Below are 9487 nucleotides of genomic sequence, written 5' to 3' on the forward strand. Positions count from 1 at the left end.
ATCGTCTCCGAGGTGGAGTGAGTGCGGCTGGCATGTCCAAATCGTCTCCGAGGTGGGAAGTCCTCGTGTTGCATTCCTTTTTTTTCTCGATTTTCACCGATCGGATGTTAGGGTGTCCAAATCGTCTCAACGATCTTTCCTGAACATTTTCCGCGCATCCGGCCATTCTAGAATTCCAAACCATAGCGGTACGAGGCGGGGTAGTAAAACATTTACACGACGCGGGGCCCGCTTGTGGTTCCAGCGCGCCGAGGTGCGAGGATAAGAGGAAGGAGTGCGGCTGGTGTGTCGGATGCGATCATACCAGCACTAAAGCACCGGATCCCATCAGAACTCCGAAGTTAAGCGTGCTTGGGCGAGAGTAGTACTAGGATGGGTGACCTCCTGGGAAGTCCTCGTGTTGCATTCCTTTTTTTTCTCGATTTTCACCGATCGGATGTTAGGGTGTCCAAATCGTCTCAACGATCTTTCCTGAACATTTTCCGCGCATCCGGCCATTCTAGAATTCCAAACCATAGCGGTACGAGGCGGGGTAGTAAAACATTTACACGACGCGGGGCCCGCTTGTGGTTCCAGCGCGCCGAGGTGCGAGGATAAGAGGAAGGAGTGCGGCTGGTGTGTCGGATGCGATCATACCAGCACTAAAGCACCGGATCCCATCAGAACTCCGAAGTTAAGCGTGCTTGGGCGAGAGTAGTACTAGGATGGGTGACCTCCTGGGAAGTCCTCGTGTTGCATTCCTTTTTTTTCTCGATTTTCACCGATCGGATGTTAGGGTGTCCAAATCGTCTCAACGATCTTTCCTGAACATTTTCCGCGCATCCGGCCATTCTAGAATTCCAAACCATAGCGGTACGAGGCGGGGTAGTAAAACATTTACACGACGCGGGGCCCGCTTGTGGTTCCAGCGCGCCGAGGTGCGAGGATAAGAGGAAGGAGTGCGGCTGGTGTGTCGGATGCGATCATACCAGCACTAAAGCACCGGATCCCATCAGAACTCCGAAGTTAAGCGTGCTTGGGCGAGAGTAGTACTAGGATGGGTGACCTCCTGGGAAGTCCTCGTGTTGCATTCCTTTTTTTTCTCGATTTTCACCGATCGGATGTTAGGGTGTCCAAATCGTCTCAACGATCTTTCCTGAACATTTTCCGCGCATCCGGCCATTCTAGAATTCCAAACCATAGCGGTACGAGGCGGGGTAGTAAAACATTTACACGACGCGGGGCCCGCTTGTGGTTCCAGCGCGCCGAGGTGCGAGGATAAGAGGAAGGAGTGCGGCTGGTGTGTCGGATGCGATCATACCAGCACTAAAGCACCGGATCCCATCAGAACTCCGAAGTTAAGCGTGCTTGGGCGAGAGTAGTACTAGGATGGGTGACCTCCTGGGAAGTCCTCGTGTTGCATTCCTTTTTTTTCTCGATTTTCACCGATCGGATGTTAGGGTGTCCAAATCGTCTCAACGATCTTTCCTGAACATTTTCCGCGCATCCGGCCATTCTAGAATTCCAAACCATAGCGGTACGAGGCGGGGTAGTAAAACATTTACACGACGCGGGGCCCGCTTGTGGTTCCAGCGCGCCGAGGTGCGAGGATAAGAGGAAGGATGCGGCTGGTGTGTCGGATGCGATCATACCAGCACTAAAGCACCGGATCCCATCAGAACTCCGAAGTTAAGCGTGCTTGGGCGAGAGTAGTACTAGGATGGGTGACCTCCTAGGGAAGTCCTCGTGTTGCATTCCTTTTTTTTCTCGATTTTCACCGATCGGATGTTAGGGTGTCCAAATCGTCTCAACGATCTTTCCTGAACATTTTCCGCGCATCCGGCCATTCTAGAATTCCAAACCATAGCGGTACGAGGCGGGGTAGTAAAACATTTACACGACGCGGGGCCCGCTTGTGGTTCCAGCGCGCCGAGGTGCGAGGATAAGAGGAAGGAGTGCGGCTGGTGTGTCGGATGCGATCATACCAGCACTAAAGCACCGGATCCCATCAGAACTCCGAAGTTAAGCGTGCTTGGGCGAGAGTAGTACTAGGATGGGTGACCTCCTGGGAAGTCCTCGTGTTGCATTCCTTTTTTTTCTCGATTTTCACCGATCGGATGTTAGGGTGTCCAAATCGTCTCAACGATCTTTCCTGAACATTTTCCGCGCATCCGGCCATTCTAGAATTCCAAACCATAGCGGTACGAGGCGGGGTAGTAAAACATTTACACGACGCGGAGCCCGCTTGTGGTTCCAGCGCGCCGAGGTGCGAGGATAAGAGGAAGGAGTGCGGCTGGTGTGTCGGATGCGATCATACCAGCACTAAAGCACCGGATCCCATCAGAACTCCGAAGTTAAGCGTGCTTGGGCGAGAGTAGTACTAGGATGGGTGACCTCCTGGGAAGTCCTCGTGTTGCATTCCTTTTTTTTCTCGATTTTCACCGATCGGATGTTAGGGTGTCCAAATCGTCTCAACGATCTTTCCTGAACATTTTCCGCGCATCCGGCCATTCTAGAATTCCAAACCATAGCGGTACGAGGCGGGGTAGTAAAACATTTACACGACGCGGGGCCCGCTTGTGGTTCCAGCGCGCCGAGGTGCGAGGATAAGAGGAAGGAGTGCGGCTGGTGTGTCGGATGCGATCATACCAGCACTAAAGCACCGGATCCCATCAGAACTCCGAAGTTAAGCGTGCTTGGGCGAGAGTAGTACTAGGATGGGTGACCTCCTGGGAAGTCCTCGTGTTGCATTCCTTTTTTTTCTCGATTTTCACCAATCGGATGTTAGGGTGTCCAAATCGTCTCAACGATCTTTCCTGAACATTTTCCGCGCATCCGGCCATTCTAGAATTCCAAACCATAGCGGTACGAGGCGGGGTAGTAAAACATTTACACGACGCGGGGCCCGCTTGTGGTTCCAGCGCGCCGAGGTGCGAGGATAAGAGGAAGGAGTGCGGCTGGTGTGTCGGATGCGATCATACCAGCACTAAAGCACCGGATCCCATCAGAACTCCGAAGTTAAGCGTGCTTGGGCGAGAGTAGTACTAGGATGGGTGACCTCCTGGGAAGTCCTCGTGTTGCATTCCTTTTTTTTCTCGATTTTCACCGATCGGATGTTAGGGTGTCCAAATCGTCTCAACGATCTTTCCTGAACATTTTCCGCGCATCCGGCCATTCTAGAATTCCAAACCATAGCGGTACGAGGCGGGGTAGTAAAACATTTACACGACGCGGGGCCCGCTTGTGGTTCCAGCGCGCCGAGGTGCGAGGATAAGAGGAAGGAGTGCGGCTGGTGTGTCGGATGCGATCATACCAGCACTAAAGCACCGGATCCCATCAGAACTCCGAAGTTAAGCGTGCTTGGGCGAGAGTAGTACTAGGATGGGTGACCTCCTGGGAATCCTCGTGTTGCATTCCTTTTTTTTCTCGATTTTCACCGATCGGATGTTAGGGTGTCCAAATCGTCTCAACGATCTTTCCTGAACATTTTCCGCGCATCCGGCCATTCTAGAATTCCAAACCATAGCGGTACGAGGCGGGGTAGTAAAACATTTACACGACGCGGGGCCCGCTTGTGGTTCCAGCGCGCCGAGGTGCGAGGATAAGAGGAAGGAGTGCGGCTGGTGTGTCGGATGCGATCATACCAGCACTAAAGCACCGGATCCCATCAGAACTCCGAAGTTAAGCGTGCTTGGGCGAGAGTAGTACTAGGATGGGTGACCTCCTGGGAAGTCCTCGTGTTGCATTCCTTTTTTTTCTCGATTTTCACCGATCGGATGTTAGGGTGTCCAAATCGTCTCAACGATCTTTCCTGAACATTTTCCGCGCATCCGGCCATTCTAGAATTCCAAACCATAGCGGTACGAGGCGGGGTAGTAAAACATTTACACGACGCGGGGCCCGCTTGTGGTTCCAGCGCGCCGAGGTGCGAGGATAAGAGGAAGGATGCGGCTGGTGTGTCGGATGCGATCATACCAGCACTAAAGCACCGGATCCCATCAGAACTCCGAAGTTAAGCGTGCTTGGGCGAGAGTAGTACTAGGATGGGTGACCTCCTGGGAAGTCCTCGTGTTGCATTCCTTTTTTTTCTCGATTTTCACCGATCGGATGTTAGGGTGTCCAAATCGTCTCAACGATCTTTCCTGAACATTTTCCGCGCATCCGGCCATTCTAGAATTCCAAACCATAGCGGTACGAGGCGGGGTAGTAAAACATTTACACGACGCGGGGCCCGCTTGTGGTTCCAGCGCGCCGAGGTGCGAGGATAAGAGGAAGGAGTGCGGCTGGTGTGTCGGATGCGATCATACCAGCACTAAAGCACCGGATCCCATCAGAACTCCGAAGTTAAGCGTGCTTGGGCGAGAGTAGTACTAGGATGGGTGACCTCCTGGGAAGTCCTCGTGTTGCATTCCTTTTTTTTCTCGATTTTCACCGATCGGATGTTAGGGTGTCCAAATCGTCTCAACGATCTTTCCTGAACATTTTCCGCGCATCCGGCCATTCTAGAATTCCAAACCATAGCGGTACGAGGCGGGGTAGTAAAACATTTACACGACGCGGGGCCCGCTTGTGGTTCCAGCGCGCCGAGGTGCGAGGATAAGAGGAAGGAGTGCGGCTGGTGTGTCGGATGCGATCATACCAGCACTAAAGCACCGGATCCCATCAGAACTCCGAAGTTAAGCGTGCTTGGGCGAGAGTAGTACTAGGATGGGTGACCTCCTGGGAAGTCCTCGTGTTGCATTCCTTTTTTTTCTCGATTTTCACCGATCGGATGTTAGGGTGTCCAAATCGTCTCAACGATCTTTCCTGAACATTTTCCGCGCATCCGGCCATTCTAGAATTCCAAACCATAGCGGTACGAGGCGGGGTAGTAAAACATTTACACGACGCGGGGCCCGCTTGTGGTTCCAGCGCGCCGAGGTGCGAGGATAAGAGGAAGGAGTGCGGCTGGTGTGTCGGATGCGATCATACCAGCACTAAAGCACCGGATCCCATCAGAACTCCGAAGTTAAGCGTGCTTGGGCGAGAGTAGTACTAGGATGGGTGACCTCCTGGGAAGTCCTCGTGTTGCATTCCTTTTTTTTCTCGATTTTCACCGATCGGATGTTAGGGTGTCCAAATCGTCTCAACGATCTTTCCTGAACATTTTCCGCGCATCCGGCCATTCTAGAATTCCAAACCATAGCGGTACGAGGCGGGGTAGTAAAACATTTACACGACGCGGGGCCCGCTTGTGGTTCCAGCGCGCCGAGGTGCGAGGATAAGAGGAAGGAGTGCGGCTGGTGTGTCGGATGCGATCATACCAGCACTAAAGCACCGGATCCCATCAGAACTCCGAAGTTAAGCGTGCTTGGGCGAGAGTAGTACTAGGATGGGTGACCTCCTGGGAAGTCCTCGTGTTGCATTCCTTTTTTTTCTCGATTTTCACCGATCGGATGTTAGGGTGTCCAAATCGTCTCAACGATCTTTCCTGAACATTTTCCGCGCATCCGGCCATTCTAGAATTCCAAACCATAGCGGTACGAGGCGGGGTAGTAAAACATTTACACGACGCGGGGCCCGCTTGTGGTTCCAGCGCGCCGAGGTGCGAGGATAAGAGGAAGGAGTGCGGCTGGTGTGTCGGATGCGATCATACCAGCACTAAAGCACCGGATCCCATCAGAACTCCGAAGTTAAGCGTGCTTGGGCGAGAGTAGTACTAGGATGGGTGACCTCCTGGGAAGTCCTCGTGTTGCATTCCTTTTTTTTCTCGATTTTCACCGATCGGATGTTAGGGTGTCCAAATCGTCTCAACGATCTTTCCTGAACATTTTCCGCGCATCCGGCCATTCTAGAATTCCAAACCATAGCGGTACGAGGCGGGGTAGTAAAACATTTACACGACGCGGGGCCCGCTTGTGGTTCCAGCGCGCCGAGGTGCGAGGATAAGAGGAAGGAGTGCGGCTGGTGTGTCGGATGCGATCATACCAGCACTAAAGCACCGGATCCCATCAGAACTCCGAAGTTAAGCGTGCTTGGGCGAGAGTAGTACTAGGATGGGTGACCTCCTGGGAAGTCCTCGTGTTGCATTCCTTTTTTTTCTCGATTTTCACCGATCGGATGTTAGGGTGTCCAAATCGTCTCAACGATCTTTCCTGAACATTTTCCGCGCATCCGGCCATTCTAGAATTCCAAACCATAGCGGTACGAGGCGGGGTAGTAAAACATTTACACGACGCGGGGCCCGCTTGTGGTTCCAGCGCGCCGAGGTGCGAGGATAAGAGGAAGGAGTGCGGCTGGTGTGTCGGATGCGATCATACCAGCACTAAAGCACCGGATCCCATCAGAACTCCGAAGTTAAGCGTGCTTGGGCGAGAGTAGTACTAGGATGGGTGACCTCCTGGGAAGTCCTCGTGTTGCATTCCTTTTTTTTCTCGATTTTCACCGATCGGATGTTAGGGTGTCCAAATCGTCTCAACGATCTTTCCTGAACATTTTCCGCGCATCCGGCCATTCTAGAATTCCAAACCATAGCGGTACGAGGCGGGGTAGTAAAACATTTACACGACGCGGGGCCCGCTTGTGGTTCCAGCGCGCCGAGGTGCGAGGATAAGAGGAAGGAGTGCGGCTGGTGTGTCGGATGCGATCATACCAGCACTAAAGCACCGGATCCCATCAGAACTCCGAAGTTAAGCGTGCTTGGGCGAGAGTAGTACTAGGATGGGTGACCTCCTGGGAAGTCCTCGTGTTGCATTCCTTTTTTTTCTCGATTTTCACCGATCGGATGTTAGGGTGTCCAAATCGTCTCAACGATCTTTCCTGAACATTTTCCGCGCATCCGGCCATTCTAGAATTCCAAACCATAGCGGTACGAGGCGGGGTAGTAAAACATTTACACGACGCGGGGCCCGCTTGTGGTTCCAGCGCGCCGAGGTGCGAGGATAAGAGGAAGGAGTGCGGCTGGTGTGTCGGATGCGATCATACCAGCACTAAAGCACCGGATCCCATCAGAACTCCGAAGTTAAGCGTGCTTGGGCGAGAGTAGTACTAGGATGGGTGACCTCCTGGGAAGTCCTCGTGTTGCATTCCTTTTTTTTCTCGATTTTCACCGATCGGATGTTAGGGTGTCCAAATCGTCTCAACGATCTTTCCTGAACATTTTCCGCGCATCCGGCCATTCTAGAATTCCAAACCATAGCGGTACGAGGCGGGGTAGTAAAACATTTACACGACGCGGGGCCCGCTTGTGGTTCCAGCGCGCCGAGGTGCGAGGATAAGAGGAAGGAGTGCGGCTGGTGTGTCGGATGCGATCATACCAGCACTAAAGCACCGGATCCCATCAGAACTCCGAAGTTAAGCGTGCTTGGGCGAGAGTAGTACTAGGATGGGTGACCTCCTGGGAAGTCCTCGTGTTGCATTCCTTTTTTTTCTCGATTTTCACCGATCGGATGTTAGGGTGTCCAAATCGTCTCAACGATCTTTCCTGAACATTTTCCGCGCATCCGGCCATTCTAGAATTCCAAACCATAGCGGTACGAGGCGGGGTAGTAAAACATTTACACGACGCGGGGCCCGCTTGTGGTTCCAGCGCGCCGAGGTGCGAGGATAAGAGGAAGGAGTGCGGCTGGTGTGTCGGATGCGATCATACCAGCACTAAAGCACCGGATCCCATCAGAACTCCGAAGTTAAGCGTGCTTGGGCGAGAGTAGTACTAGGATGGGTGACCTCCTGGGAAGTCCTCGTGTTGCATTCCTTTTTTTTCTCGATTTTCACCGATCGGATGTTAGGGTGTCCAAATCGTCTCAACGATCTTTCCTGAACATTTTCCGCGCATCCGGCCATTCTAGAATTCCAAACCATAGCGGTACGAGGCGGGGTAGTAAAACATTTACACGACGCGGGGCCCGCTTGTGGTTCCAGCGCGCCGAGGTGCGAGGATAAGAGGAAGGAGTGCGGCTGGTGTGTCGGATGCGATCATACCAGCACTAAAGCACCGGATCCCATCAGAACTCCGAAGTTAAGCGTGCTTGGGCGAGAGTAGTACTAGGATGGGTGACCTCCTGGGAAGTCCTCGTGTTGCATTCCTTTTTTTTCTCGATTTTCACCGATCGGATGTTAGGGTGTCCAAATCGTCTCAACGATCTTTCCTGAACATTTTCCGCGCATCCGGCCATTCTAGAATTCCAAACCATAGCGGTACGAGGCGGGGTAGTAAAACATTTACACGACGCGGGGCCCGCTTGTGGTTCCAGCGCGCCGAGGTGCGAGGATAAGAGGAAGGAGTGCGGCTGGTGTGTCGGATGCGATCATACCAGCACTAAAGCACCGGATCCCATCAGAACTCCGAAGTTAAGCGTGCTTGGGCGAGAGTAGTACTAGGATGGGTGACCTCCTGGGAAGTCCTCGTGTTGCATTCCTTTTTTTTCTCGATTTTCACCGATCGGATGTTAGGGTGTCCAAATCGTCTCAACGATCTTTCCTGAACATTTTCCGCGCATCCGGCCATTCTAGAATTCCAAACCATAGCGGTACGAGGCGGGGTAGTAAAACATTTACACGACGCGGGGCCCGCTTGTGGTTCCAGCGCGCCGAGGTGCGAGGATAAGAGGAAGGAGTGCGGCTGGTGTGTCGGATGCGATCATACCAGCACTAAAGCACCGGATCCCATCAGAACTCCGAAGTTAAGCGTGCTTGGGCGAGAGTAGTACTAGGATGGGTGACCTCCTGGGAAGTCCTCGTGTTGCATTCCTTTTTTTTCTCGATTTTCACCGATCGGATGTTAGGGTGTCCAAATCGTCTCAACGATCTTTCCTGAACATTTTCCGCGCATCCGGCCATTCTAGAATTCCAAACCATAGCGGTACGAGGCGGGGTAGTAAAACATTTACACGACGCGGGGCCCGCTTGTGGTTCCAGCGCGCCGAGGTGCGAGGATAAGAGGAAGGAGTGCGGCTGGTGTGTCGGATGCGATCATACCAGCACTAAAGCACCGGATCCCATCAGAACTCCGAAGTTAAGCGTGCTTGGGCGAGAGTAGTACTAGGATGGGTGACCTCCTGGGAAGTCCTCGTGTTGCATTCCTTTTTTTTCTCGATTTTCACCGATCGGATGTTAGGGTGTCCAAATCGTCTCAACGATCTTTCCTGAACATTTTCCGCGCATCCGGCCATTCTAGAATTCCAAACCATAGCGGTACGAGGCGGGGTAGTAAAACATTTACACGACGCGGGGCCCGCTTGTGGTTCCAGCGCGCCGAGGTGCGAGGATAAGAGGAAGGAGTGCGGCTGGTGTGTCGGATGCGATCATACCAGCACTAAAGCACCGGATCCCATCAGAACTCCGAAGTTAAGCGTGCTTGGGCGAGAGTAGTACTAGGATGGGTGACCTCCTGGGAAGTCCTCGTGTTGCATTCCTTTTTTTTCTCGATTTTCACCGATCGGATGTTAGGGTGTCCAAATCGTCTCAACGATCTTTCCTGAACATTTTCCGCGCATCCGGCCATTCTAGAATTCCAAACCATAGCGGTACG

General features: G+C 52.9%; 28 non-coding genes across 28 annotated transcripts; all 28 read left to right on the forward strand.

The window, feature by feature from the left end:
* The first annotated feature begins 290 nt into the window (after positions 1-290).
* LOC112878543 lies at positions 291-409 on the forward strand. Its single transcript, XR_003225768.1, has one exon. It is a non-coding gene; the product is annotated as a 5S ribosomal RNA (ribosomal RNA).
* A 213-nt stretch (positions 410-622) lies between these two features.
* Positions 623-741, forward strand: LOC112878555. The gene has a single exon (XR_003225779.1). It is a non-coding gene; the product is annotated as a 5S ribosomal RNA (ribosomal RNA).
* Positions 742-954: 213 nt separating this feature from the next.
* Positions 955-1073, forward strand: LOC112878567. Its single transcript, XR_003225790.1, has one exon. It is a non-coding gene; the product is annotated as a 5S ribosomal RNA (ribosomal RNA).
* Positions 1074-1286: 213 nt separating this feature from the next.
* LOC112878572 lies at positions 1287-1405 on the forward strand. The gene has a single exon (XR_003225795.1). It is a non-coding gene; the product is annotated as a 5S ribosomal RNA (ribosomal RNA).
* Positions 1406-1617: 212 nt separating this feature from the next.
* On the forward strand, positions 1618-1737 carry LOC112878570. Its single transcript, XR_003225793.1, has one exon. It is a non-coding gene; the product is annotated as a 5S ribosomal RNA (ribosomal RNA).
* Positions 1738-1950: 213 nt separating this feature from the next.
* Positions 1951-2069, forward strand: LOC112878573. Its single transcript, XR_003225796.1, has one exon. It is a non-coding gene; the product is annotated as a 5S ribosomal RNA (ribosomal RNA).
* Positions 2070-2282: 213 nt separating this feature from the next.
* Positions 2283-2401, forward strand: LOC112878544. The gene has a single exon (XR_003225769.1). It is a non-coding gene; the product is annotated as a 5S ribosomal RNA (ribosomal RNA).
* A 213-nt stretch (positions 2402-2614) lies between these two features.
* On the forward strand, positions 2615-2733 carry LOC112878545. The gene has a single exon (XR_003225770.1). It is a non-coding gene; the product is annotated as a 5S ribosomal RNA (ribosomal RNA).
* A 213-nt stretch (positions 2734-2946) lies between these two features.
* Positions 2947-3065, forward strand: LOC112878547. Its single transcript, XR_003225771.1, has one exon. It is a non-coding gene; the product is annotated as a 5S ribosomal RNA (ribosomal RNA).
* Positions 3066-3278: 213 nt separating this feature from the next.
* Positions 3279-3396, forward strand: LOC112878569. The gene has a single exon (XR_003225792.1). It is a non-coding gene; the product is annotated as a 5S ribosomal RNA (ribosomal RNA).
* A 213-nt stretch (positions 3397-3609) lies between these two features.
* On the forward strand, positions 3610-3728 carry LOC112878548. The gene has a single exon (XR_003225772.1). It is a non-coding gene; the product is annotated as a 5S ribosomal RNA (ribosomal RNA).
* Positions 3729-3940: 212 nt separating this feature from the next.
* LOC112878549 lies at positions 3941-4059 on the forward strand. The gene has a single exon (XR_003225773.1). It is a non-coding gene; the product is annotated as a 5S ribosomal RNA (ribosomal RNA).
* Positions 4060-4272: 213 nt separating this feature from the next.
* LOC112878550 lies at positions 4273-4391 on the forward strand. The gene has a single exon (XR_003225774.1). It is a non-coding gene; the product is annotated as a 5S ribosomal RNA (ribosomal RNA).
* Positions 4392-4604: 213 nt separating this feature from the next.
* Positions 4605-4723, forward strand: LOC112878551. Its single transcript, XR_003225775.1, has one exon. It is a non-coding gene; the product is annotated as a 5S ribosomal RNA (ribosomal RNA).
* A 213-nt stretch (positions 4724-4936) lies between these two features.
* Positions 4937-5055, forward strand: LOC112878552. The gene has a single exon (XR_003225776.1). It is a non-coding gene; the product is annotated as a 5S ribosomal RNA (ribosomal RNA).
* Positions 5056-5268: 213 nt separating this feature from the next.
* Positions 5269-5387, forward strand: LOC112878553. The gene has a single exon (XR_003225777.1). It is a non-coding gene; the product is annotated as a 5S ribosomal RNA (ribosomal RNA).
* A 213-nt stretch (positions 5388-5600) lies between these two features.
* Positions 5601-5719, forward strand: LOC112878554. Its single transcript, XR_003225778.1, has one exon. It is a non-coding gene; the product is annotated as a 5S ribosomal RNA (ribosomal RNA).
* A 213-nt stretch (positions 5720-5932) lies between these two features.
* LOC112878556 lies at positions 5933-6051 on the forward strand. Its single transcript, XR_003225780.1, has one exon. It is a non-coding gene; the product is annotated as a 5S ribosomal RNA (ribosomal RNA).
* A 213-nt stretch (positions 6052-6264) lies between these two features.
* On the forward strand, positions 6265-6383 carry LOC112878557. The gene has a single exon (XR_003225781.1). It is a non-coding gene; the product is annotated as a 5S ribosomal RNA (ribosomal RNA).
* A 213-nt stretch (positions 6384-6596) lies between these two features.
* LOC112878558 lies at positions 6597-6715 on the forward strand. Its single transcript, XR_003225782.1, has one exon. It is a non-coding gene; the product is annotated as a 5S ribosomal RNA (ribosomal RNA).
* A 213-nt stretch (positions 6716-6928) lies between these two features.
* On the forward strand, positions 6929-7047 carry LOC112878559. The gene has a single exon (XR_003225783.1). It is a non-coding gene; the product is annotated as a 5S ribosomal RNA (ribosomal RNA).
* A 213-nt stretch (positions 7048-7260) lies between these two features.
* LOC112878560 lies at positions 7261-7379 on the forward strand. Its single transcript, XR_003225784.1, has one exon. It is a non-coding gene; the product is annotated as a 5S ribosomal RNA (ribosomal RNA).
* A 213-nt stretch (positions 7380-7592) lies between these two features.
* Positions 7593-7711, forward strand: LOC112878561. Its single transcript, XR_003225785.1, has one exon. It is a non-coding gene; the product is annotated as a 5S ribosomal RNA (ribosomal RNA).
* A 213-nt stretch (positions 7712-7924) lies between these two features.
* Positions 7925-8043, forward strand: LOC112878563. The gene has a single exon (XR_003225786.1). It is a non-coding gene; the product is annotated as a 5S ribosomal RNA (ribosomal RNA).
* Positions 8044-8256: 213 nt separating this feature from the next.
* LOC112878564 lies at positions 8257-8375 on the forward strand. The gene has a single exon (XR_003225787.1). It is a non-coding gene; the product is annotated as a 5S ribosomal RNA (ribosomal RNA).
* Positions 8376-8588: 213 nt separating this feature from the next.
* Positions 8589-8707, forward strand: LOC112878565. The gene has a single exon (XR_003225788.1). It is a non-coding gene; the product is annotated as a 5S ribosomal RNA (ribosomal RNA).
* Positions 8708-8920: 213 nt separating this feature from the next.
* Positions 8921-9039, forward strand: LOC112878566. Its single transcript, XR_003225789.1, has one exon. It is a non-coding gene; the product is annotated as a 5S ribosomal RNA (ribosomal RNA).
* Positions 9040-9252: 213 nt separating this feature from the next.
* Positions 9253-9371, forward strand: LOC112878568. The gene has a single exon (XR_003225791.1). It is a non-coding gene; the product is annotated as a 5S ribosomal RNA (ribosomal RNA).
* Positions 9372-9487: the final 116 nt, after the last annotated feature.

Source organism: Panicum hallii, unplaced genomic scaffold (genome assembly GCF_002211085.1).
Source record: "Panicum hallii strain FIL2 unplaced genomic scaffold, PHallii_v3.1 scaffold_12, whole genome shotgun sequence".
Classification (NCBI taxonomy): domain Eukaryota; kingdom Viridiplantae; phylum Streptophyta; class Magnoliopsida; order Poales; family Poaceae; genus Panicum; species Panicum hallii.